The sequence below is a fragment of the Macrotis lagotis genome, chromosome X (assembly GCF_037893015.1).
Source record: "Macrotis lagotis isolate mMagLag1 chromosome X, bilby.v1.9.chrom.fasta, whole genome shotgun sequence".
Classification (NCBI taxonomy): Eukaryota; Metazoa; Chordata; class Mammalia; order Peramelemorphia; family Peramelidae; genus Macrotis; species Macrotis lagotis.
Genome location: NC_133666.1, coordinates 47,495,859 through 47,521,094, shown reverse-complemented (window position 1 = coordinate 47,521,094; position 25,236 = coordinate 47,495,859). Strand labels below are relative to the sequence as shown.

Genomic DNA, 25,236 nt, shown 5'->3' with positions numbered 1-25,236 from the left:
CCATGACTACCCCCCCCAGTGCCCTCTGCTGTGTTACCCACCCCCACCATCCCTTAACCTTTCTGTTGAACTGTCCCTAAGGAAGGCACGTCAGACATCCAAGGGATGGAGAATGAATTGGAACCTGACCCAGATGAGAGAGTTCTAATCCACTGTGGTTTACTAAGAGTTGTCCCAGGAGGAAGGGCCAAACCTTCTCAAGTCTATGGAGATCTGTACGCTCCCACCCATTTAGGAAGGAAATGCTGAATGGGGGGGGGGGGATTACTGTGGTTCTAGGGGTATGATGAAAGCAGGAGGATATACAAAATCATGTGTGATGGGAATGCGACTTCCCATTGGCTTCTCAGCTAATGAAAGGAACAAGGGCCCAGTGGTCTCGGGCCTTCGAGATTTGCTACTCTGCTTCTCTTTTTTTTTGAGTCTTACAGGAAGGTGGCAATGCCTGGGTGAAATGAGGAGACTGATGGGGTTAGTGGGATGGTGCCTTTCAAATTTTATGAGAGTTGAGGCCTACAAGGTTTCCCAACTCTCCCACCTCTAAGAGGAAGAAATTCCAGGAAATGGACTGAATCTCTGAGAAATCCCACTTTGCCTTACCCATTAGGCCAAAACCACTTAATTGGCCCACTGGAACTAGAACTAGGGGATATTCCCCTTATGATTTGATGAGAATTGGGGCCCTAGGGTTCCCTGACCCTGTGACATACAGTAATAGACACCTTCACTAAATGCCCTCCCAAGTTATTCAGACCCCTTGTTATATGTCTACCCCCATCCCCTCTACTTTTTGGAAAAGAAGTTTGTACAGTTACCCAGACCAGTGGAGACCACAACCTAGTGAGCATGGGAGACTGAAGGGAAGATGGTGGACACTGACTCTTGAGGTTAGATGACACGGTGTTCCATGAACCGGGAACTAGGTGTCCTGGGTTCTGTGCTAACTGCTGCTATGTCGGATTGGCGATATTACAGATAATTAATCAGGTAGACCACAGGTCCCCAATGGGAAATGTTTAGATGAAGGGGAATATCTCCATTGAGGTCTCTGTTACCTTTAGGAAAATGAATTGGTGCAAACTGAACTATGACCTCAGTGACATCTTGCTTAGTTTCCCCTTGAGCAACCTCCCTTTTTTTGGGTAGAAATTCCTGTGGTCAGACTAGAAGTAGTATCACTCACCTAAATGTGATGGGAAAGTTGTAGTTATGTTGGGGATGAAACGCCATCAGGTTAGGTGAGAGGTGACACAGTAGCAGGATCCAGGATCTCTTGCTCTGTCTTCTGTCATTCAGAGGACAATGATAATACATTAATAGTTAGCATGTAGGTACCTAGTGGGTCAAACTAAATGATGGGGTGAAAGGGAATAACTTGCTCATGAACAGCAGGAGGTGAGATGGTCTTCCTTCTGTTCTCCCTGCCCTCTAAGGAAAGGAAGAACAGGAAATGCCCTCTGGTCTCAGGGAACCCTACTGTGTGCCCACCTGCCCCCAAGGCACAGTTCTTCTTATTGGAGCTAGTTCATGTAGCCTGACTGGTTAGTGGTGTGGAGGATCTAATGGGTAGTGATGACTGAAGGAAGGTCAAGGACAGACCATTTAGAGTTAAGCTAATTGAGAGGTGTCCTATGAACAGAGGCCTCTTCTTGGAATCCCCTTCTGTTCCCATGCCATTTTGCCTGTGAAATGGAGTTGGTAGAATATAATTGCCTAGTGGACCAAGGTGAATGATGGCAACAAGGGGATATACCCCTCAAGGCTTTGGGAATTACTCGGCCTTTTGACCTCTGATATGAGAAATGGACTGTTAATTCAGGGATCCCCTGCTGGGTGCCCACCCCCCATTTTACTTGTAATACCTGCAGGCAGACTGGCCAAGTGTCCCAAGGATCCTCTGGACCAGGGGAGGACTGATTTTGGACAGGGCATTTTCCCCTTTAATTTTTCTGAGTTGTGTAGAGGCAAAAGGAGGCTAGTGGTCCTGCAAGATCTGAGACCACCTGCAGCTCCCCATCCTATCTGGAAGGAAATGGGGTAGTATGATACAACTACACAGTGGATGATAGGGAATGTTGGGAATGAGGGGATGTACCTTCTTTGATTTTCTTGTAATGTGGGACCCATTCTGTCCAATCTTTGGTCAGACCAAAGAAAGAGATACCAAGCCAAGTGAATTCTGAGATACTCAGCAGTGTCCCTTCTCCTCCTGGAAGGATATTGGGCATTCTAGAAAAAAAAGGGGGGAAGGAAGGGATATGGGATATATCTGCCTTCAGGTGTATTGGCAGTTGGAAACCTTGACCTTCTGGAATCAAAAAGAATAATATAATGACCTCAAGATTCTAGAACTCCTGGTTGTACCCATCCAGTTTGGAAAGAAATCTGGTCTGTAGATCTGGGGCAATAGCGGCATGAAAGAAATAGCCACTTTCAGGATTGATGGGAATTGGAGGGTGCAGGCATTACAACCATCTGATTTATATTAAAAGAAAACAGTGCCCAAATGGGTTTCCCCCTCTGACAAGAACTGTTGCATTTGGGGGGACCTCCTGAAATATGATTGTGAAATTGTACCAGGAATCTGTTGGGATACAGATTGGGGCTATTTTGGTTTAGTGCTGCAGCCAAATTCGGGCAAGCTGATCTGAACCAATGGGATCCCCCTTCTGTGCCCCAGCCATTTTGTTGGGACCTATAGCAGACAGGACAGAACTACCTCTTGGGTTAAGAGGAACAATAGAATCTCAGAAATATCCCTGTTCAAGTTGGATGGGTGTCAGAGCCTGCAGGATTTCATAGATTTGACAGGAAATGTCACCCATGGCTACCCCCCACCTAGTGCCCCCTGCTGTGTGTTACCCCCTTCACCATCCCTGTCTATGTCTTTAGCCTTTCTGCTGGACTGTCCCTAAGGAAAGCTGGCCATACCTCCTAGGCATGTAAAGTGAATTGAAGCCTGACCCAGACTGAGGGTTCTAATCCACTTTGGTTCTTTTGGGGTTTTTTAGGTTTTTGCAAGGCAAATGGAGTTAAGTGGCTTGCCCAAGGCCACACAGCTAGGCAATTATTAAGTGACTGAGGTCGGATTTGAACTCAGGGACTCCTGACTCCAGGACCAGTGTTCTATCCACTTCACCACCTAGCCGCCCCCCACTTTGGTTTGTTAAGAGCTGTCTCTGGAAGAAAAGTCAAGTTTTCTCAAGCCTGTCTTCTGTCCCAACGATTTAGAAAGGAAATGCAGCATGGGGGGAAACTACTGTGAATTGGTTGTGGGTAAATTTTGGCAGCAGGGGGATCTGCCACATCTTGGTAATGGGAGTTAGATTTCCCACTGGTTTCTCAATCCTTTTGACTCCGTATTCTGCTTACCCCTTTTGAGTCTTATAGGTAGGCAGGTGGCAATGCCCAGGTGAACCGTGAAGCCTGATGGGGTTAGTGGGATAGTACCTTTTAAAATTGGTGGGAGTTGAGGCCTATAAGGCTTCCCATCTCTCCTACCTGTAGGAAGAGGAAACTCCAGGAAATGGCCTCCTTCTCAGAGAACCCCTGCTTTGCCTCACATAATAGGTCACAAACACCTAATGGCCCACTGGAAATTAGAGCAACTGTGGACCTCCAAGGCTTCTCAACTCTGACATCCACCAGAGGCCTCCTCCCTTATTTGAATCCTTGTTATAAATATGTCTACCACCATTCCCCTTCATTTCTAAGTATGAGTTTGTGCAGTTGCCCTGGTCAGTGTTGACTAGAACCTAATGAGCATGGGAGACTGAAGGGAAGGAGGTGGACATTGACTCTTTAGGACAGGTGACAAGGTGTCCCATGAATATGTCCTGGGGCCCCTGAGAACCCCTGCTGTGTCTGGTTGGACACAGGAAGTCAGGCAGATAGACCAGAGATCTGACTGAAAATGATTGCGTGGAGGGAAATAACTATTCATGAAGAAAATAATTTGGAATTTCTCTGAACTTTTGGGAAAGGAATTGGAGCCAAGTGCCCTACACCTCAGTGACCCCCTGCTAAGTTGCCTGCTCACCCCTCCTGCAAGGTCCCTTTATGGGGCAGAAATTCCCATGTCACACTGGGAGTAGTATTACTCACCTGTAAGTGATGGGGAAATTGGGGGTAGGTGGGAGAGAAATGAGAGGTGACAAAGCACCGGATCCATCAGTCCTGGGGCTACTGGGATCTCCTGCTGTGTCTCCTTCTATCATTCAGCAGACAATAATAACACATTAATACCTTGCGGGCAGGTACCTGGTGGGTCAAAGAAAAGGAGGGATGAAAGGGAAATCTTGCTCAGGAATAGAAAGAGGTGAGATGTTTTTCCTACATTTCTCTCTGCCCTCCAGGGAATGGAGGAGCAGGAAAATGGCCTCTGGCCTTACAGACCCCTCACTGTGTGCCCATCTGCCCCCCAAGCCACAATGCTTAATGTGTTTTGACTAGCCAAGGGTGTGGAGATCCTTATGGGTATTGATGACTGAAGAGAAGGTCCAGGACAGAGCTCCTTAGAGTTAGTTGAGAGGTGTCTCATGAACAGAGGCTGATTCCTGGGTCTCCCTGCAGATTCCTGGGCCTGCCTACAGTTCCTGTGTTATTTTTTCTGTCAAATGGAGTTGGTAGGATACAATTTGCTAGTGGACCAAGCCCTCTAGGCTTGATAGGAAGGGGATCACTCTGACTTTTAACCTCTGATGTGGGAAAAGGACTGCATCCAGGGGATCCCCGCTGGGTGCCCACTCCCATCTTACTTGTAATACTGGCAGGCAGACCGGCCAGGTGTCCCAAGGATCTGCTCTGGACTGGGAGAGGATTGCTTTTCCCCTTTAATTGTTTGGAATTGTGTCGAGGAGAGCATAGGGTAGTTGTCCTGCCAAATCTGGGACCACTTGCAGTTGCTCCCCATCCCTTCTGCAGGGAAATGGGGCAGTGGAGCACAACTACTCAGTACACCAAGGGGAATGATGGGATTGAGAGAATCCCCCTTCTTATAATAAGGAGCCCATCCTGGTCAATCTTTCATCAGACCAGAGGAAGAAATAGGAGGCAAGTGGTGTGTCTGGGACCCCCTGCTGTAAGGATCTTGGGCATTCGGATGACAACTCCCTGAACATCCCAGAGGAATGAAGGGAGCTAGGGGATATCTGCATTCAGCTGTTTTGGCCATTGGGACACTTGGTCTTCTGTCCTCATTTAGGAAGAAGGTGAGGATGCCCTCAGGACTCAGGACCTCCTGGAAGTACCCACAGTTTGGTAGGAAATCTGACCCATAGGATACCCCTAGGGCCCAGGGTAATAATGGGATCATGGGAATCCCATTCAGGGGATTTCATCATTGATGAAAATTGTACCCTCCCAGCCAAACAGCCCTCTGACATCTAGTAACAGAAAAACTGTGTGAAACGGGTTTCCCCCTCTGACATAAACTATTCCATTTCAGGAGTTTGACCTGAAATATGGTTGGGAAATTGTAGCAGGAATCTGTGGAGGAAGGGTACACGAACAGAATGGAGGCTATTTTGGAAGTTTTGCAGGAATTCAGGCTACTTGACCTGCACCAAGGGAACCACCTGCTGTGGGACCTCCAGCAGATAGGACAGAGCTACCTACTGGGCCAAGAGGGAGAATAGAATCTCAGGAATATCCACCTTCAAGTTGCTTGAGTGTCAGCCACTGCAGGATTTCCTACACTTTGACAAGAAATGTCACCCACGGCTACCTCCCACCCAGTGACCCCTGCTGTGTCTTACCCCCATCACCATCCTTGTCTATGCCCTTCGCCTCTCTGCCGGACTCGTCCCTATGGAAGGCTGGCCAGACATTCAGGGACAGAGATTGAATTGGAGTTGGAGCCAGATTGGGGCAAGAGCTGTCCCTGGAAGAAGGCGCAATCTCAAGCCTATGAAAACCTGTGCTCTGTCTTACATCCATTTAGGAAGGAAATGCAGCATTGGATGGAAACTACTGTGGATTGGTTATAGGGGAATTTGGGGAGCAGGAGGATATCCCACATCTTATGTGATGGGCGTTAGATTCCCATTGTTCTCTCCATCTTTTCCTGGAAGCTTTTAGATACCCTATTCTGCTTACCCCCTTTTGAGTCTTAGAGACAGGCGGCAACAGCCTAGGTGAACCATGGAGCCTGATGGGGTTAATTAGCACCTTTCAAAATTGCTGGGAATTGAGGCCTACAAGGCTTTCCGACTCTCCCACCTTTAGGAAGAGGAAATTCCAGGAAATGGCCCCCTTCTCTGAAAATCCCTGCTATCCCCCACCCAAGAGGTTACAAACCTAATTGCCCATTGGCAATTAAAGCAATTGAGGAATAATCCGATTAAGTTTTTTTGTTTGTTTGTTTGCTTGGTTGGGTTTTTTAGGTTTTTGCAAGGCAAATGGAGTTAAGTGGATTGCCCAAGGCCACAAAGCTAGGTAATTATTAAGTGTCTGAGATCAGATTTGAATCCAGGTACTCCTGTCTCCAGGGCCCGTGCTTTATCCACTCCGCCACCTAGGCGCCCCAGTATCTAAGTCTTTCACAGATTATCATTGCAATATTGCTGTTACTGATTTATTGATTTACTAACTGATTATTTCATTTGCATCAGTTAATATAAGTCTCAGGATTTTCTGAAAACATTCCTTGAGCTTTTTGTTTTTGTTTTTGTTTTTTTTTTAGTATTTGCAAGGCAATGGAGTTAAGTGGCTTGCTCAAGGCCACACAGCTAGGTAATTATTAAGTGTCTGAGATCAGATTTGATCCCAGGTCCTCCTGATTCCTGGGCCGGTGCTTTATCCACTGAACCACCTAGCCACCGTCCCCTTAAGTTTTGATGAGATTTGGAGCCCCCAAGACTTCTCAACTCTCTCACACACAGTAGTAGGCACCTCCACCAAATGGCCTCCCCTCCTCATTAGGATCCTTGTTGTATGTCTACCACTATTTCTCTTCATTTGAGTATAAATTTGGCCTGTCACCCTGGTCAGTGTTGACTAGCACCTAGTGAACATGGGAGACTGAAGGGAAGGTGGTGGACCTTGACTCTTCTGGTTTTTTTATGTTGTTTTTTTTTTTTTTTTTACAAGGCAGTGGGGTTAAGCGGCTTGCCCGAGGCCACACAGCTAGGTAATTATTAAGTGTCTGAGGCCGGATTTGAACTCAGGTCCTCCTGACTCCAGGGCCAGTGCTCTATCCACTGCGCCACCTAGCCACCCCTGGACATTGGCTCGTGAGGATAAGTGACAAGGTATTCCATGAATAGATACCAGTTATCCTGGGGCACCTGAGGACCTCTACTGTGTCTGGTGGGAATTATTACAGGAAGTTAGGCAGACAGACCAGAGATCTGACTGAAAATGATTGGATGAAGGGGAATATCTCTATTCATGAATGATATAATTTGGGGTTTCACTGACCCTGAGGGAAAGGAATAGGAGCAAAGTGCCCTACAACCTCAGTGACCCCCCCCCAAGCTAAGTAGCCTACTCACCCCTCCTTTTCTGGGGCAGAAATTCTCGAAATCAGACAGGGAAGTGGATCATTCACTAAAGGTGTTGGGAAAATGTAGGAGAGGTGAGGGATAAAACCCATTCAGGTTAGGTGATGAGATCCATCAGTCCTGAGGCTCCTAGTGTCTCCTCTTGTGTCTTCTGTCATTCAGTAGGCAACAAGAACACATTAACAGCAGGTACCTAGTGGGCTAGTAAAAATGAGGTGGCGCAGTGGATAAAGCACCAGCCCTGGAGTCAGGAGGACCTGGGTTCAAATCCGGAATCAGACTCTTAATAATTACCAACCTGTGTGGCCTTGGGCAAGTCACTTAACTCCATTTGCCTTGCAGAAACTTAAAAAATAAAAATAAAAAAAAATGACTGGAAGAAAGGGAATCTCTTGCTCAGGAATAATAGGAGGTGAGATGGTCTTTCTTCTGGCCTCTCTGCTCTCCAGGGAAAGGAAGAGTAGGAAAATGGCCTCTGTTCTCAGGGATCCCTACTGTGTGCCCACCTGCCCCCCAAGTCAAAATTATTCTTATTGATGGTAATTCATGTAGTTTGACTGGCCAGTGGTGTGGAAAATGTAAGGGAGATTGATCACTGAAGAGGTGGTCAGAGACAGGGCCCATTAGAGATACTTGAGACATGTCCTATGAACTTGTTGGAACCCTCTACTGTTTCTCATGGGCATTTATCCATGAAATGGAGTTGGTGGAATACAATTGCCTAGTGGACTAAGTCGAATGATGCAAACAAAGGCATATCCCTCTCTAGGCTTGATGGGAAGGGGATTACACTGACTTTTGACATCTGACTTAGGAAATGGACTCTGAATTCGGGGATGCCCTACTGGGTGCCCACTCCCATTTCACTTGTAATACTGGCAGGCAGGTTGGCCAAGTGTCCCAAGGATCTATTCTGGACCAGAAGACTTCTTTTCCCCTTCAATTGTTCTGAATTCCGTTGAAGAGAACATAAGATGGTAGTCCCTGAAGAATCTGGGACGACCTGCAGTGCCCCATCCATTCTGGAGGGCAATGGGGCAGTGAGATACAACTGTGCAGTAGACCAAGATGGGATTGAGGGGATGTTCATTGTGATGAGGAACACATCCTGTTCGATCTTTCACAGGGCCAGAGGGAGAGGTACCATGACAACCGATGTGTCTAGGGCGCCCTGCAGTGCCTCTTCCCATCCTGCCATCCTGGAAGGATATTGTGTTCCTTGGACATCGCTGATAGGAATTGTACCCCCCTGGCCTTACAGCCCCCTAAGATTTAGTCATAGAAAAACTGTGATAAATGGGTTTACCCTCTGACACGAACTATTCCATACCTGGTGGATCTCCTGAAATATGGACGGGAAATTGGACGAGGAACCCGTTGGGGAAGAGTACACAAACAGAACAGAGGCCATTTGGGTTCAGTTTTGCAGGCAAATATCCCTGGAATTCCAGTTAGCTGACGTAGACCTATGGGACCCCTGCTGTGCCCCAGTCATTTCATTAGAATCCATAGCAGATAGGACAAAACTACCTACTGGGCCAAGAGGAAGGATAGGATCTCAGGAATATTCCTCTTTCAAATTGACTGAATGTCAGAGCCTGCAGGATTTCACACACATTTGATTGAAAATGCCACCCATGGCTACCTCCCACCCAGTGCCCCCTGCTGTGTGTTACACCCCCTCCACAGCATCCTTGGCTATCCCCTTAGCTTTTCTACTGGGCTGTCCCTACAGAATACAGGTATGACATCAAAGAAATGTAGAGTACATTGGAACCTGATCCAGATTGAGGTTCTAATTTACTTTCATTAGTTAGAGTTGTCCCAGGAAGAAAGGTCAAGCCTTCTCAAGTCTGGGGAAACCAGTGCTCTGTCCCACCCAGGAAGGAAATGCAGCATTGGGAAGCAACTACCGTGTATTCATTGTAGGTGAATTTGGGGAGCAGGAGGATATCCCACATCTTGTGTGATGGGAGTTAGATTCCCCCCCCCTTTTGGAGTCTTAGTAGCAGGTGGCAATGCCCTAGTGTACCATGAAGCCTGATGGGGTTAGTGAGATAGCACCTTTCAAAATTTCTGGGAGTTGAGGCCTACAAGGCATCCCAAATCTCCGACCTTTAAGAAGAGGAAACTCTAGGAAATGGCCTCTTTCTCTTGAAAACACCTCATTTGCCCCACCCATTAGGTCACAAACATTAATGGCCCATGGGAAATTATAGCAACTGAGAGATAATCCCCATAAGCTTTTCTGTGAATTTGGACCCCAAAGGCTGCTCAACTCTCTGACATCCAGTACTAAGCCCCACTGTCTAATGGCCTCCCTCTTAATCAGATCCTTGTTATATGTCGGCCACCCTTCCCCTTCATTTCTGAGTATTAATTTGGGTCATCGCCTTGGGCAGTGTCGACTAGGACTAGTGAGCATGGGAGACTGAAGGGAAGGTGGTGGACACTGACTCCTGAGGGCAAGTGACAAGGTATCCCATGAATAGAGACCGGGGCACCTGAGAACCACTGTTATGTCTGGTGGGAATTATTAGAGGAAATGAGGCAGAAAGACCAGAGATCTGACTGAAAATGATTGGATGAAGGGGAATATCTCTATTCATGAACGGCAAAATTTGAACTTTTTCCTAAGCTTTAGGGAAAGGAATTGGAGCAAAGTGTCCTACAATCTCAGTGACCTCCTGCTAAGTAGCCTGCTCACCCCTCCTGCAAGGTCCCTTTTTGGGGGCAGAAAATCCCGTAGTCAGACAGGGAGTAGTATTACACATCTATAAAGGAGGGAGACAAATGAGAGGTCACAGTGACAAAATCCATCTTTTCTGGGGCTACTGGGATCACCTGCTGTGTCTTTGGTCATACAGGAGACAATAATAACACATTAATACCTTGCGGGCAGGTACCTAATCGGCCAAACACCATGATGGGATGAAAGGGAATATCTCGCTCAGGAAGAGGTGAGATGTACTTCCTTCATCCCTTTCTCACCTCCAGGGAAAGGAAGAGAAGGAAAATGGCTTCTGCCATTTGCCCACCAAGCCACAATTCTCCATTTATTCTGACTAGCCAGTGGTGTGGAGGCCCTAATGGGTATTGATGACTGAAGACAAAGTCAAGGACAGAGTCCCTTAAAGTTAATTGAGAGGTGGACGGTGAACAGAGGGCGATTCCTAGGTCTCCCTGTTGCCATGCTTTTTTTTTTATCCATGAACTAAATAGATTGGTTACAATATCCTAATGCACCAAGTTGAATGATGGGAACAAGGGGATATAGCACTCTATACTTGATGGCAAGGGGATGACCCTGACTTTTGATCTCTGACTTGGGAAACTCTGCATTCAGGGATCTTCTGCAGGGTCCCACTCCTATTTTATTTGTGCCACCTGCAGGCAGGCTAAACAAGTGTTCCAAGGAACTATGTCGACCAGGGGAGGACTGCTTCTGGACAGGACACTTACCCCATTTAATCGTTCTCAGTTGTGTCAAAGGAAACAGAGACTAGATGACTGCAAAATCTGAGAACACCAGTGTGGCCCTCTCCATTCTGGAGGGAAATGAGGCAGTGGGTTACAACTATCAAGTGGATGAAGGTGAATGATGGGAAGGAGGGGATGTCCTATCTTTGCTTTTCTGTAACATGAGGCCCATCCTGTTCAATCTTTGATCAGCCCATAGCAAGAGGTACCAAGCCCACTGAGATGTCCAGGGCCACCCGCTGTTCCTTTTTCTCCTCCTTAAAGGAAAGTGGATATTCAGGTCACAGTCACCTAGACAACTAAGGCGAATGTGGGGATCAGGGAGATATCTGCCTCCAGGTGGTATGACAGGTGGCACTCTTGGCCTTTTCTGGGTCAGAAAGATTAAGGTGTTGAGGACCTCAGGATTCTAGTACTCCTGGTTGTACCCACCTAGTGTGGATGGAAATCTGGAGTGAAGGACTCGAATTCAGGCCCTAGGGCAATAATGGGATGACAGAAATAGCACTTTTCAGGAAGGAAGAGAATTGGAGCCTTGCGGGCTTTACAATGATTTGATATATAGTAACAGAAGCCTGTGCCCAACTGGTTTCAACTTGTGACACATACTATTCTATTTCAGGGGGGACCTCCTGAAATATAGTTAGCAAGTTGTGCCAGTAAGCTGTTGGGGAACAGATTGGGGGCAAATATCCCCAGAAATGTGGTGAGCTGCCCAGAACTAATGGGAACCCCTGCTGTCACCTAGTCATCTTATTGTAATCTCTAGCAGATAGGACAGAACTACCTATTGGGCCAGAGGGAGTACAGGATCTCAGAAATAGCCCCCTTCTTGTTCGATATGTGTCAGAGCCTGTAGGATTTCATGCACTTTGGTAGGAAATGTCACCCTTGGTTACCCCCCACCCAGTGCCTGCTGCTGTGTGATACCCCACTCACCATCCTTTTCTATCCCCTTAGTCTTTCTGCTGGATTGTCCCTAAGGACAGCTGGCCAGCCATCCCAAGGATGCAGAATGAATTGGAGCCCTGAGCCAGATTGGGATTCTAATCCACTTTGGTTTGCTAAGAGCTGTCCCTGGAAGAAGGGCCAAGCTTTGCCAAGCCTGTGGATACCTGTGTTCTGTCCCACCCATTTTGGAAGGATCTGTAGCATTGAGAGGCAACTACTGTGTATTAGTTGTTGGTGAATTTTGGGAGCAGGAGGATATCCCACATCTTCTGTGATGGGAGTTAGATTTCCCATTGTTTTCTCCATCCTTTCCTGGCAGCCTTTGAGACACCCTATTCTGCTTACCCCCTTTTGACTCACAGAGGCAGGTGGCAAAGCCCAGGTGAACCATGAAGCCTGATGGAGTTAGTGGGAAAGTGCCTTTCAAAACTGCTGGGAGTTGAGGCCTACGAGGCTTCCCATCTTTCCCACATTCCAGAAGAGGTTATCGTTCTTGGAAAACCCTTGCTTTGCCCCACCCAGTAGGTCACAAACATCTAATGGCCCACTGAAAATTATATCAACTGAGGGATCATCCTCTTAAGCTTTGATGGGAATTGGGGATCCCAAGTCTCATCAACTCTCCAACATCCAGTATTAGACATTTCCACCAAAGGCCTCCCACTAATTTGGTGGCTGGCTGTATGTCTACCCTGAACCCTTCCATCTTTACGTAGGAGTTTTCACAGTTACCCTGGTCAGTGTTGACTAGCACAGAGCGAGCAGGGGAGTTTGAAGGGAAGGTGGTGGACATCGACTCCTGTGGATGGTCACAAGTTGCCCCATTGACAATAACCAGGTGTTCTAGGGCACCTGAGAACTTCTGCTTTATCTGGTTGGCATCATGACTGGAAATCAGGGCAACAGGAAATCATTGGGAGAAGGAGAATACCTCTGTCCTTTAGGGAAAGGAATTGAAGTAGGATTTCCTGATGAGCTCAGGGACCCCCTGCTCAGGATCCTGATACCCCCCCCCCTTCTACCAGCTTCCCTTTTCTGGGAAAAGGAACTGGTAGGATACAAATACTAGTGGACCAAGTTGAATGATGGGCACGAGGAGATATACTCCTTTAGGCTTGATGCAAAGGGGATTACTCTGGTTTTGTCCTCTGACTTGGGAAATGGACTCTGCATTCAGGGATCCCTTGCTGGGTGCCCACTTCTATTCTACTTGTGCCACCTGCAGGCAGGCAAAACAAGTGTCCCAAGGAAGTATTTGGACCAGGGGAGGACTGCTTCTGGACAGGACATTTTCCCCATTAAATGGTTCTCACTTGTGTCGAAGCTAACAGAGGCTAGGTGACCTGCAAAATCTGAGACCACCTGCATGACCCTATCCATTCTGGAGTGAACTGAGGCAGTAGGTTACAACTATCCAGTGGATGAAGGTGAATGATGGGCAGGAGGGGATAGCCTTTCTTTGATTTTCTGTAACATGAGGCCCATCCTGTTTAATCTTTGATCAACCCTTAGGAAGAGGTACCAAGCCCACTGAGATGTCCAGGGCCACCTGCTGTTCCTTTTTCTCCTCCTTAAAGGAAAGTGGATATTCAGGTCACAGTCACCTAGACAACTAAGGCGAATGTGGGGATCAGGGAGATATCTGCCTCCAGGTGGTATGACAGGTGGCACTCTTGGCCTTTTCTGGGTCAGAAAGATTAAGGTGTTGAGGACCTCAGGATTCTAGTACTCCTGGTTGTACCCACCTAGTGTGGATGGAAATCTGGCCTGAAGGACTCGAATTCAGGGCCCAGGGCAATAATGGGATGACAGAAATAGCATCATTAAGGAGGGATGAGAATTGGAGCCTTGCAGGCTTTACAGTGATTTGATATATAGTAATAGAAGCCTGTACCCAATTTGTTTTAACTTGTGACACGTACTATTCTATTTCAGGGGGGACCTCCTGAAATATGGTTGTCAAGTTGTGCCAGTAATCTGTTGGGGAACAGATTGGGGGCAAATATCCCTGGAAATCTTGTGAGCTGACCAGAACTAATGGGAACCCCTGCAGTCCCCTAGTCATTTTATTGTAATCTCTAGCAGATAGGATGGAACTACCTATTGGGTCAGAGGGAGTACAGCATCTCAGAAATAGCCCCCTTCTTGTTCGGTATGTGTCAGAGCCTGTTGGATTTCATGCACTTTGGTAGGAAATGTCATCCTTGGTTACCTCCCACCCAGTGCCTGCTGCTGTGTGATACCCCCCTCACCATCCTTGTCTATCCCCTTAGTCTTTTTTTTTAGGCTTTTGCAAGGCAAACGGGGTTAAGTGGCTTGCCCAAGGCCACACGGCTAGGTAATTAGTAAGTGTCTGAGACCGGATTTGAACCCAGGTACTCCTGACTCCAAGGCCGGTGCTTTATCCAGTACGCCATCTAGCCGCCCCATCCCCTTAGTCTTTCTGCTGGGTTGTCCCTAAGGAAAGCTGGCCAGCCATCCCAAGGATGCAGAATGAATTGGAGCCCTGAGCCAGTTTGGGATTCTAATCCACTTTGGTTTGCTAAGAGCTGTCCCTGGAAGAAGGACCAAGCTTTGCCAAGTCTGTGGATACCTGTGTTCTCTCCCACCCATTTGGGAAGGAATGTAGCATTGTGAGGCAACTACTGTGTATTAGTTGTTGGTGAATTTTGGGAGCAGGAGGATATCCCACATCTTGTGGGATGGGAGTTAGATTTCCCGTTTTTCTCTCCATCCTTTCCTGGCAGCCTTTGAGATACCATGTTCTGCTTACCCCCTTTTGACTCACTGAGGCAGGTGGCAAGGCCCAGGTGAACCATGAAGCCTAATGGAGCTAGTGGGAAAGAGCCTTTCAAAATAGCTGGGAGTTGAGGCCTACGAGGCTTCCCATCTTTCCCACATTCCAGAAGAGGTTATCTTTCTTGGAAAACCCTTGCTTTGCCCCACCCAGTAGGTCACAAACATCTAATGGCCCACTGAAAATTATATTAACAGAGGGATCATCTTCTGAAGCTTTGAAGAGAGTTAGGGACCCCAAGCCTTATCAACTCTCCAACATTCAGTAATAGATACTTCCATCAAAGGCTGCCCCACTCGTTTGGTGCCTTTGCTATATGTCTACCCCCAACCCTTCCATCTTTAGGTAGGAGTTTTCACAGTCACCCTGCTCAGTGTTGGCTAGGGCCGAGTGAGCAGGGGAGTTTGAAGGGAAGGTGGTGGACATCGACTCCTGTGGATGGTGACAAGGTGTCCCATGAACAATGACCAGGTGTTCTCAGGACACCTGACAACCTCTGCTGTCTCTGCTTGGTATTATGACAGGAAATCAGGCAGGTAGATCACAGGGTGAGAGGAAATGATTAGATGAAGGAGAATATCTGCATTCGGGAATGATATAGTTTGGGCTCTCTCTGTCCTTTAGGGAATAGAAATTTAAGTAGGATTGCCCTGTGCCCTCAGGGACCCCCTGCTCAGCATCCTATTAACCCCCCCCCCCCATCTTCCCTATGTCTGGGAAAAGGAACTGGTAGGATATAATTTCTAGTTGACTAAGTTGAATGATGAGAACAAGGAGATGTACCCCTTTAGGCTTGATGGGGAGGGAATGACTCTTGTCTTTTGTCCTCTGACTTGGGAAAAGGACTCTGCATTCAGGGATCCCTTGCTGGGTGCCCACTCCTATTTTACTTGTGATACCAGCAGGCAGACTAAACAAGTGTCCCAAGGAATTATTTGAACCAGGGGAGGACTGCTTCTGCATAGGACATTTTCCCCATTTAATCTTTCTCAGTTGTGTTCAGGCAAACAGAGCCTCGGTGACCTGCAAAATCTGAGACCACCTGAATGGGCCTGTCCATTCGGAAGAGAAATGAGGCAGTGGGTTACAACTATCCAGTGGATGAAGGTGAATGATTGGAAGGAGGGGTTATCCTTTCTTTGATTTTCTTGTAATGTGAGGCCCATCCTATTCAATCTTTGATCAGCCCATAGGAAGAGGTACCAAGCCCACTGAGATGTCCAGGGCCACCTGCTGTTCCTTTTTTCTCCTCCTTAAAGGAAAGTGGATATTCAGGTCACAGTCACCTAGACAACTAAGGCGAATGTGGGGATCAGGGAGATATCTGCCTCCAGGTGGTATGGCAGGTGGCACTCTTGGTCTTTTCTGGGTCAGAAAGATTAAGGTATTGAGGTTCAGTTTTGTATACAAATATCTCTGGAAATCTGGTGAGCTGACCAGAACTACTGGGAACCCCTACTGCCCTCTAGTCATTTTGTTGGAATCTCTAGCAGATAGGACAGAACTACCTATTGGGCCAGGAAGAGGTACAGAATCTCAGAAATAGCCCCCTTCTTCTTCGATGGGTGTCAGAGACTGTCGGATTTCATGCACTTTGGTAGGAAATGTCACCCTTGTTTACCCCCCACCCTGTGCCTGCTGCTGTGTGGTACCCCCTTCACCATCCTTGTCTATCCCGTTCATCTTTCTGCTGGATTGTCCCTAAGGAAAGCTGGCCAGACATCCCAAGGATGCAGAATGAATTGGATCCCTGTCCCAGAATGGGATTTTCATTCACTTTGGTTTGCTAAAAGCTGTCCCTGGAAGAACGACCAAGTTTTCTCAAGCCTGTGGATACCTGTGTTCTGTCTCACACATTTTGGAAGGATCTGTAGCATTGAGAGGCAACTTCTGTGTATTAGTTGTTGCCGAATTTTGGGAACAGGAAGATATCCCACATCTTGTGTGACGGGAGTCAGATTTCCCACTGCTCTCGAAATCCTTTCCTGGTAGCCTTGAAGACATGGTATTCGGCTTACCCCCTTTTGACTCATAGAGGCAGATGGCAAAGCCCAGGTGAACCATGAAACCTGATGGAGCTAGTGGGAAAGTACCTTTCAAATTGCTAGGAGTTGAGGCCTACAAGGCTTCCCATCTTTCCTACATTTAGGAAGAAGCTCTGGTTCTTGCAAAACCCTTGCTTTACCCCACCTAGTAGGTCACAAACCTCTAATGGCCCACTGATAATTATGCCAACTGAGGGATCAACCTTTTAAGCTTTGATGGGAATTGGGGACCCTAAGCCTTATCAACTCTACAACATCCAGTAATAGATACTTCCACCAAAGGCCTCCCACTAATTTGGTGCCTTGCTACGTGTCTACCCCCAACCCTTCCATCTTTAGGTAGGAGTTTTCACAGTCACCCTGCTCAGTGTTGTCTAGGACCTAGTGAGTATGGAAATTTGAAGGGAAGGTGGTGGACATCGACTCCTGTGGATGGTCACAAGGTGTCCCATGAACAATGACTAGGTGTTCCGGGGCAGCTGAGAACCTCTGTTGTCGCTGGTTGGCATTATGACAGGAAATCAGGCAGGTAGATCACAGGGCAACAGGAAATCATTGGATGAAGGAGAATATCTACATTCAGGAATGATATAATTTAGGCTCTCTCTGTCCTTTAGGGAATTGAGCTGAAGTAAGTTTGCCCTATGACCTCAGGAAGCCCCCTCATTAGTATCCTATTACCTCCCCACTCCTACAATGTTCCCTTTATCTAGGAAAAGCAAATGGTAGTATACAATTCCTAGTGAATCAAGTTGAATGATGGGAACAAGGAGATATACTCCTTTAGACTTGATGGGAAGGGGACTACTTTCCCTTTTTACCTCTGACTTCGAAAATGGACTCTGTATTCAGGGACCCCTTCTGGGTGTCCATCCCATTTTACTTGGATTTCCTGCAGGCAAATCTAATCTGGACAGGGGGGATTGCTTTTGGAGGGGGTTTTTTCCCCTCTAATTTTATGAATTGTGTTCAAGGGAAGAGACGCTAGTATTCCTGCAAAATCTGGTACAACCAGCAGTGTTCCATTCATTCTGGAGGTAATGCACACAGTTTACTACAACTACCCCATGGACCAGGGGAATGATGCGATTGAGGGAATATCACTTCTTTAATTTTCACCCAATGAAAATCCCATTCAATCTTTCCACAGAACAGAGGTAGAGGTACTAAGTCAACTGATATGTTTGAGACCCCCTGGAGTGGCCCTTTTCCTCCTGGCATGTAATTGGGCTTTTCAGCTCAGGACTACGTAGACAGCCAAAGGGAATGAGGGGAGTAGGGAGATATTCCCCTTCAGATATTATGGGAGTTGGTGCCCTCGAATTTCTCACCTCAGAAGGAATAATTTGAGGATATCCTCTGAAGTCTGCACTCCTATTTATGCCCCACCCAGTTTGGCAGGAAATCTGGCCTGTAGGATTCAACTACCTATTGGACCAAGGGAAACAGTGGGATCAGGGGAAACCCCCCTTCAGATTGATGAGAATTGGAGCCTGCTGGCTTTACATCCAAACTTCTGACATCTAACAATAGGAATCCAGGCCCAAGCATTAAGTATTCAGTTTATGGGAGATATCTTGGAATAAGGTGAGCGAGGAATCTGGTGGTGATCACATCTCAACCAGAATGGGGGCTCTTTTGTTTCACTGTTGCAGACAAATATCCCTAGAATCCAGGCTCACTGAACTGGACCAATGGGACCCCCTGCTGTGCGCTCCCCATTTGGTTGGGACCTACAGCAGATAGGATAGAACTACTATTGGCCAAGAGGTAGATGGGATCTTGGCTATATCCCCCTTCAAGGTAGATGGGAGTCTGAGTCTGCTGAATTTCCTACACTCTAACAGAAAGTATCACCCATGTTTTCCCCCTACCCAGAGTCCCTTGCTGTGTGTTACCCCCAGTCCCATCACTGACTGTCCCCTTAACCTTACTTCTGGAGTCTCCCTTAGGAAGGCTGATCAAAGATCCCAGGGATATAGATTGAAACCTGACCCAAATTGGAGTTCTATTCTACTTTGGTTTTACTAAGAGTTGCCCTAGGAAGAAGGACCAAACCTTCTCGAGCCTCTTGAAACTCTTCTCTGTTCTACCCATTTTGAAAGGAAATCCAGCAGGGGGGGAAATTACTGTGATTTGATTTTTGGGGTATGATGAAAGTAGGAGGACATAGAACATCATAGGTGATAGAAACGAGATTTTCCAGTGGCCTCTGTCTCAGGCCTTGGAGATTCACTATTCTGGGTGAATCAAGGAGACTGGTGGGGTTAGTGGGATGGTGCCTCAACTTTGATGAAAGTTGATCTCTACAAGCTGTCTCAGCTCTTCCATCTCTAGGAAGAAGAAACTCCAGGAAATGGCCTCCTTCTCTGAGAACCCCTGCTTTGCCTCACCCATTAGGCCCAAACCACCTAATGGCCCACTGGAAATAGTCAGACCTGGCAGATATTCCCCTTGTGATTTGATGAGAATCGGGGTCCCCTAGGCTTCCTGACTCTCTGACATCCTGCAGTATATGTGTCTCCACCAAATGGCCTCCCCCATTATTCAGACCCCTTGTTACATGTCTAGTCCATCCCCTCCATTTTGGGGTAGTAGTTTGTTTAGTCACCCTGGCAAGTGGTGACTAGGACCTAGTAAGCATGGGAGACTCAAGGGAAGATGGTGGACATCTCCTCTTGATTTTAGGTGACAAGGTGTTCCATGAGCAGGAACCAGGGGTCCTGGAGCACCTGAGAACCCCTGCTATGTCTGTTTGGAATTATAACAGGTATTCAGGCAGATAAACCACAGGTCTGACAGAAAATGACTGGATGAAGTGGAATATCTCCTTTATACAATGATCTAATTTGGAGTCTCTTTGATGTTTAGCAAGAGGAATTAGAGAAATGTGCCCTATGACCTCAGTGACCTCTACTAAGTATTCTACTGCCCCTTCCAGCAACCTCCCTTTTTGTGGAAGGACTAAAATAACTCACCTATGGTTGACGGGGAAATGTCAGATAGGCGGGGGATGAAAACCCTTCATGTTAGATGAGAGGTGACACAGGAATGGCATCCATCAGTTCCGGGGTTAGTGGCATCTCCTGCTGTCTTCTGTCATTCACCAGGCAATAGTAATGCATTAATAGCTAGGGTGCAGGTACCTAGAGGGTTAAAGAAAATGATGGCATGAAAGGGAGTATCTCAGTCAGGAAAAGCAAAAGATGAGATGCTCTTCCTTCTGACTTCTCTTCCCTCCAGAGAAAGGAAGAGAAGGAAAATGTTCTCTGGGCTCAGGGACCCTCTACTATATGCCCACCTGCCCCCAAGCCACCCTTCTTCTTGTTAGAGGGAGTTTGACTGACCTGTGTTGTTGTGGCCCTAATGGGTATGGATGACTAAAGAGTTTGGGAATAGAACCCCTTAGGGTTAGGTGAGACCTGTTCCATGAACAGAGGCCTCTTCCTGTAACCCCTTGCTGTTCCCTTGCTATTTTGTCCATGAACTGGAGATGGTAGGATACAACTGCCTAGTGGACCAAGATGGATGATGGGAATAAGGGGATTTGCCCCTCTAGGCTTCTGGAGAATTAGAATATTCTTCATTTTGACCTCTGATTTGGGAAATGAACCCTGAATTCAGGGAGCACCTATTTTAGTTGGAGTTCCTGTAGGCAGGCTGGCAGGGTCCCAAGGATCTAATCTGGACCAGAGGAGGATGTGGCATTTTATCCTTTAACTTTTCTGAGTTATGTCCAAGGGAACAGAGGCTGGTTGTTGTACAGAATCTGAAATCACTTACAGTGCCCCATCCATTCTGCAGAGAAATGGGGCAGTCGGAAACAACTACCTAGTGGACCAAGGAGAAAAATGGGATTGAAGGGATATCCCTGGTTGATTTTCATGTAATGATGCACCCATCCTGTTAAATCTTTCCTCAGATCAGAGAAAGACGAACTAAGCTACCTGAGATGCCTTGGATCCCTTGCAGTGCCCCTTCTCTTCCTAGAAAGATATTGAACATTAAACTGAAAACTATCTAGACAACCAAGGAGAACGATAGGAGCAAGGGGATATCCCCCTTCAGGTATGATGGGAATTGGGCCTCTCAGATTCTGACCTCAGAAGAAACAAGATGAGGATGACCTTAGAACTCTGAGACTCCTGGCTGTACCCACTCAGTTTTGGGGGAAATTTGGCCCATAGGATTCAACTATCTATTGGGCCCTGGGAAATAATGGGATCAGGGGACAAGACCCCTTCAGGATTGATGGGAACTGGGGCCTGCTGGCTTTACAACCTTCTGACATGTAGCTACAAGGAACAGTCCGATGAATTTCCCCTACTGACCCCAATTATTCCATTTCTGGGGGACTTCCTGAAATAAGGTAGATAAGTATTCCCAAGAATCTAGTAGGGATCAGAACCCAACCATAATGGGGGGTGATTTTTCTTCATTTTTGCATAGAAATATCTCTGGAATTTCAGGCTCCCTGACCTGGGCCATAGAGGACTCTTTGCTTTGCCCCACCTATTTTGTTGACCCATCCAGCAGGTAGGACAGAAGTACGTACTGAGCTAAGAGAAAGGATGGGTTTTCAGGAATGTCCCCCTTCAAGATTGATGGGTGTCAGAGCCTGCAGGTTTCCTTACATTTAGCCAGAAAATGTCACCCATGGCTCCCCCCCCCGCTCCAGTGCTATGACTGGTTATGTATGTACATGAAAGGCCAGAAGATAATGACCTTATTTCCTGGGTTCAGTTTTTTCTGTGCCTTTTTCCTGTCCTCTCCAACCATGTGATCTCTTCCAGGTATACAATGTGACCTGTGTTCTTTATATATCTGTCTGTTCAACATGTGTGCCATGGCCACATGTGTTACCTATGTATCTAGCTCTCCATGCATATTTCCTGGTTGTACATGTTTCATGCATTGTGGTTCTCTCCACTTGTGTTCCCTACATAAGACTCTAGTAAATACAGACCCAATTTTGAACCTGGTGCAGACTCTTCTGGAAGACTCACTTTGTGAATTGGGAACTGTATTCAGATGTTAAAACTGAACCTTTGGGGGCTTGAGTTTCCCATAATATGAAAATAATGATTCTTGGACTAGTAATGACACTGAGATTCAGACACATGAGTTATTTTTAGTCACATTTAACCTCAGCTCAGCTCACTCTCAACAAAGTCATGTACTGACTCCATAGATTGGCTTTTCATAGATATAGACAAGTTTCCCTGAACCAAAGGTCAGGGTTTCCTGGTGAACTTAAAACTGGCAAGCCTAAACAACATTCACTCCCTTTAAGGCCACAGAAAAGTTTGCTGCTGTTCAGAATAACTTTCCTCTTATGCCTACTGAATCTCAAAGGCCTTATCTCACTTTCTTTTTCTCTGATAGGCAGGCTAAGACAGAGTAAACTTGTGTAATCTGACCACTAAAAAAAAAAAAACCCAGACAAAAGGAACCTGTAGCCCTTAAGTGGGTTCCTGATTATTGGATAAAAAATGAATTTACTAGGCCTTTGCCCTCAAGGAAAAACAAAATACAACATCCTGTTCCCAGTCCTGAGTCATAACAGGTAGGTTTCTTTTTTCTTTTCTTTTTTTTTTTTTGGTAAGTTTCTTTGACATGCAGTTTCATTTCTGAGATTTTTAGTGTGAAGGAAAAAAAGAAAAGATTTGTGGGTCTGGAGAGACATGATCACTATCTTTAAATATTTAAAAAATGTTCATGTTGAAGAGAGATTAGACAAGATCTGCTCGACTCTAGAGGACAGAAATATTAACAAAGAAGAGAAGTTTCAGGGCCACAGATTAATGTTGCATATGAGGAACAAATTCTCATTAGTACTATTCAAAAGTGTAATTGGTCTGTCTGGGCCCATCACTGAAGCGCTTCAAAGAAAGACTGGACAATCACTTCTTTGAAAGGAAGTTTCTATTCAGTTGTGAGGTGGATTACAAGTCTTGAAACTCCCTTCCAATTGTGAAAATCAGGGAACCTGGGATTTTACCAAGGAGTTTTCAGGCCTTTACACATGTCATAGAGGATGCCTTTTCCAAACAAACAGGATCACCCTTCCCTATAGTGTATATAGTTGTCATGAATGCATGAAAAGTCATTCTCTCCCATCTGGTTTCACTTACATGAAAGTTTTCACTTCTATATGAAAAAAGGCAGGTAAATCATTTCTTTGACTTGCCCAAAACCTAAAATTACATAGTACTCTGAATACTTTCCAAGACCTTTAGAAGGCAAGAGTACAGGAAGCTGTAGACAACTTCTTCAGAAGAGAAAGGGGAAGTAATACATTGGGGAAAACTCCTCTACTAACTGGAATCATTGGAGAACCAATCACTCTAGATGACTGACTTTTCCAGATAATTGAGAGTTTACCTATGTAAGCCACTTAACTTCTTTGACCTTCAGATTCTTCTCCTTAAAATGAGAGTAATAATTCTCATAGGACTGTGGTGGCGAAAATGCTTTGTAGTAGGGGAGGAGAAAGGAATAAATACATTGTACCTATTATGTACCAGCCCTTTGCAAATATTACCTCATTTGATCTCACCACCAGCAAGGTAGGAACTGTTGTTATCCCCATTTTACAGTTGAGAATACTGAGACAAACAGAAGTTAAATAACTTGTCCAGAGTCACATAGCTAGTATCTAAGGCTTTATTTGAGCTTAGCTCTTCCGGACTTCAGGTCCAAAGTTCTCTACCCTCTGCCATCTAGCTCCTTCTGACTCTTTATAATCATTAAAATGCCATAGAAATGGAAGTAATTATTAAGTGGTAAAGTTAAAGATTATTTTAAAAAAACAAATCCTTTGGATGAGGCTTTTTTTCTCAATTATATGTAAAATTTTTAAAAGTTTTTTAGCATTCATTTTTAAAAATTTTGAGTTTTACATACTCTCCCTCTTATCCCTCCACCCCTTGAGAAGACAAGCAATTGGATATAGATTATACATGTGTAGTCGTGCAAAACATATTTCCATTTTAGCCATGTTTCAAAAGAAAACACACAGACCAAAAAACCCCCAAAATCAAAAAAACTCAACCCCAAAGTAAATAAAGTTAAGAAAAAGTCAGCTTCAACTTCCATTCAGATTCCATCAGTCCTCTCTCTAGAAGCAGACAGCACTTTTTTAGCATGAGTTCTTCAGAATTGTCTTATCTCTCGTCTGGGGATTTTCAATTCTTCCCAGATGATATTTTTCTTATGTTTTTTGTTTTGTTTTGCAAGGCAATGGGGTTAAGTGGCTTGCCCAAGGCCACACAGCTAGGTCATTATGAAGTGTCTGAGGCTGGATTTGAACTCAGGTCCTCCTGACTCCAGGGCCAGTGCTCTATCTACTGCGCCACTTAGCCACCCCTCAAGATGATATATTTTAAGAAGAGATATGGTCACTGCTCCTGGGCTGTGCTCTGGTTTGTGAGTGATCATAAGCATTTTTTGCCCCCCTGGAACGCTGACCAGGGTCCCTGCTCCCCTGCAGCTATATGCTCTGATATGCTAGTGCTCTTCCTTGCCCTGGGACTATGACCTGGAACTACATATGGATAATGTGAACAAGTTCTGCTCCCAGTATTGAGAAAGGGTCTCCTATCATCTCCCTCTTACCAGCTGTCCTACCCTCTTACCATCTTTTGTTTGGGAACTCCAGAAGTCACTACTGTCTCTACAGTAACCTTTGCCCTCACCCCCCTACAAGGCCTGCTTCTGGCTTACTGAGGCACTGGCCTGTGCTGTGTTGGATGGTACTCCACTCTCACCTCGGGGAGACAGATCTTTTCCTGCTGACCTTCTAAGTTGTCTTCTGCTGGAAAATTGTTTCATCCCATTCTTTTGTTGGTTCTGCCACTCCAGATTTCATTTTGAGGTAACATTTTATTGGAGGGGCATTTTGGTGCACCTAGACATGTCTCTGCCTTTACTCTGCTATCTTGGCTCCACCCAATGATGAAACTTTTTCTAAAAGCATGTCCTTGATTTCTAAAACATAGAATACTGAGCACAATTTAACTTCTTCCAAATGTTCAAGGTCATTGTAGAAATATTCTAAGACTGAACTGTTATAGTGGAAGATGGTCTCAGGTTCTACTTAGCTATACCAAATCCTTTTACCTTCCCTACATTAAATGACTCTGAAACACTGGGCTTTTAAGATTCATATTTTTTTGTGCATACCCTTTGACCCAGCAATACCACTACTGGGTCTATACCCTAAAGAGATGATGAAAAAGGGTAAATACATCACTTGCACAAAAATATTCATAGCAGCCCTGTTTGTGGTGACAAGGAATTGGAAATCAAGTAAATGTCCTTCAGTTGGGGAATGGCTTAGCAAACTGTGATGTATGTATGTCATGGAACACTATTGTTCTATTAGAAACCAGGAGGGATGGGAATTCAGGGAAGCCTGGAGGGACTTGCATGAACTGAGGCTGAGTGAGATGAGCAGAAC

General features: G+C 46.0%; 1 long non-coding RNA gene across 8 annotated transcripts in view; it reads right to left on the bottom strand.

Moving 5' to 3' along the window:
* The window catches only part of LOC141497361 (uncharacterized), a 59,437-nt gene that overhangs the window by 20,358 nt on the left and 13,843 nt on the right, over nucleotides 1-25,236 (bottom strand). For 6 of the 8 annotated variants that reach the window (XR_012471313.1, XR_012471309.1, XR_012471306.1 and 3 more), the window contains exons 3-7: nucleotides 19,754-19,921; nucleotides 4,105-4,260; nucleotides 2,096-2,229; nucleotides 1,863-2,022; nucleotides 1,184-1,285 (exon numbers count right to left, since the gene is read on the bottom strand). This is a non-coding gene — a long non-coding RNA (uncharacterized LOC141497361). The remainder of the gene's footprint in view (nucleotides 1-1,183; nucleotides 1,286-1,862; nucleotides 2,023-2,095; nucleotides 2,230-4,104; nucleotides 4,261-19,753; nucleotides 19,922-25,236) is intronic. The other 2 variants (XR_012471308.1, XR_012471312.1) reach the window with 2 other exon arrangements.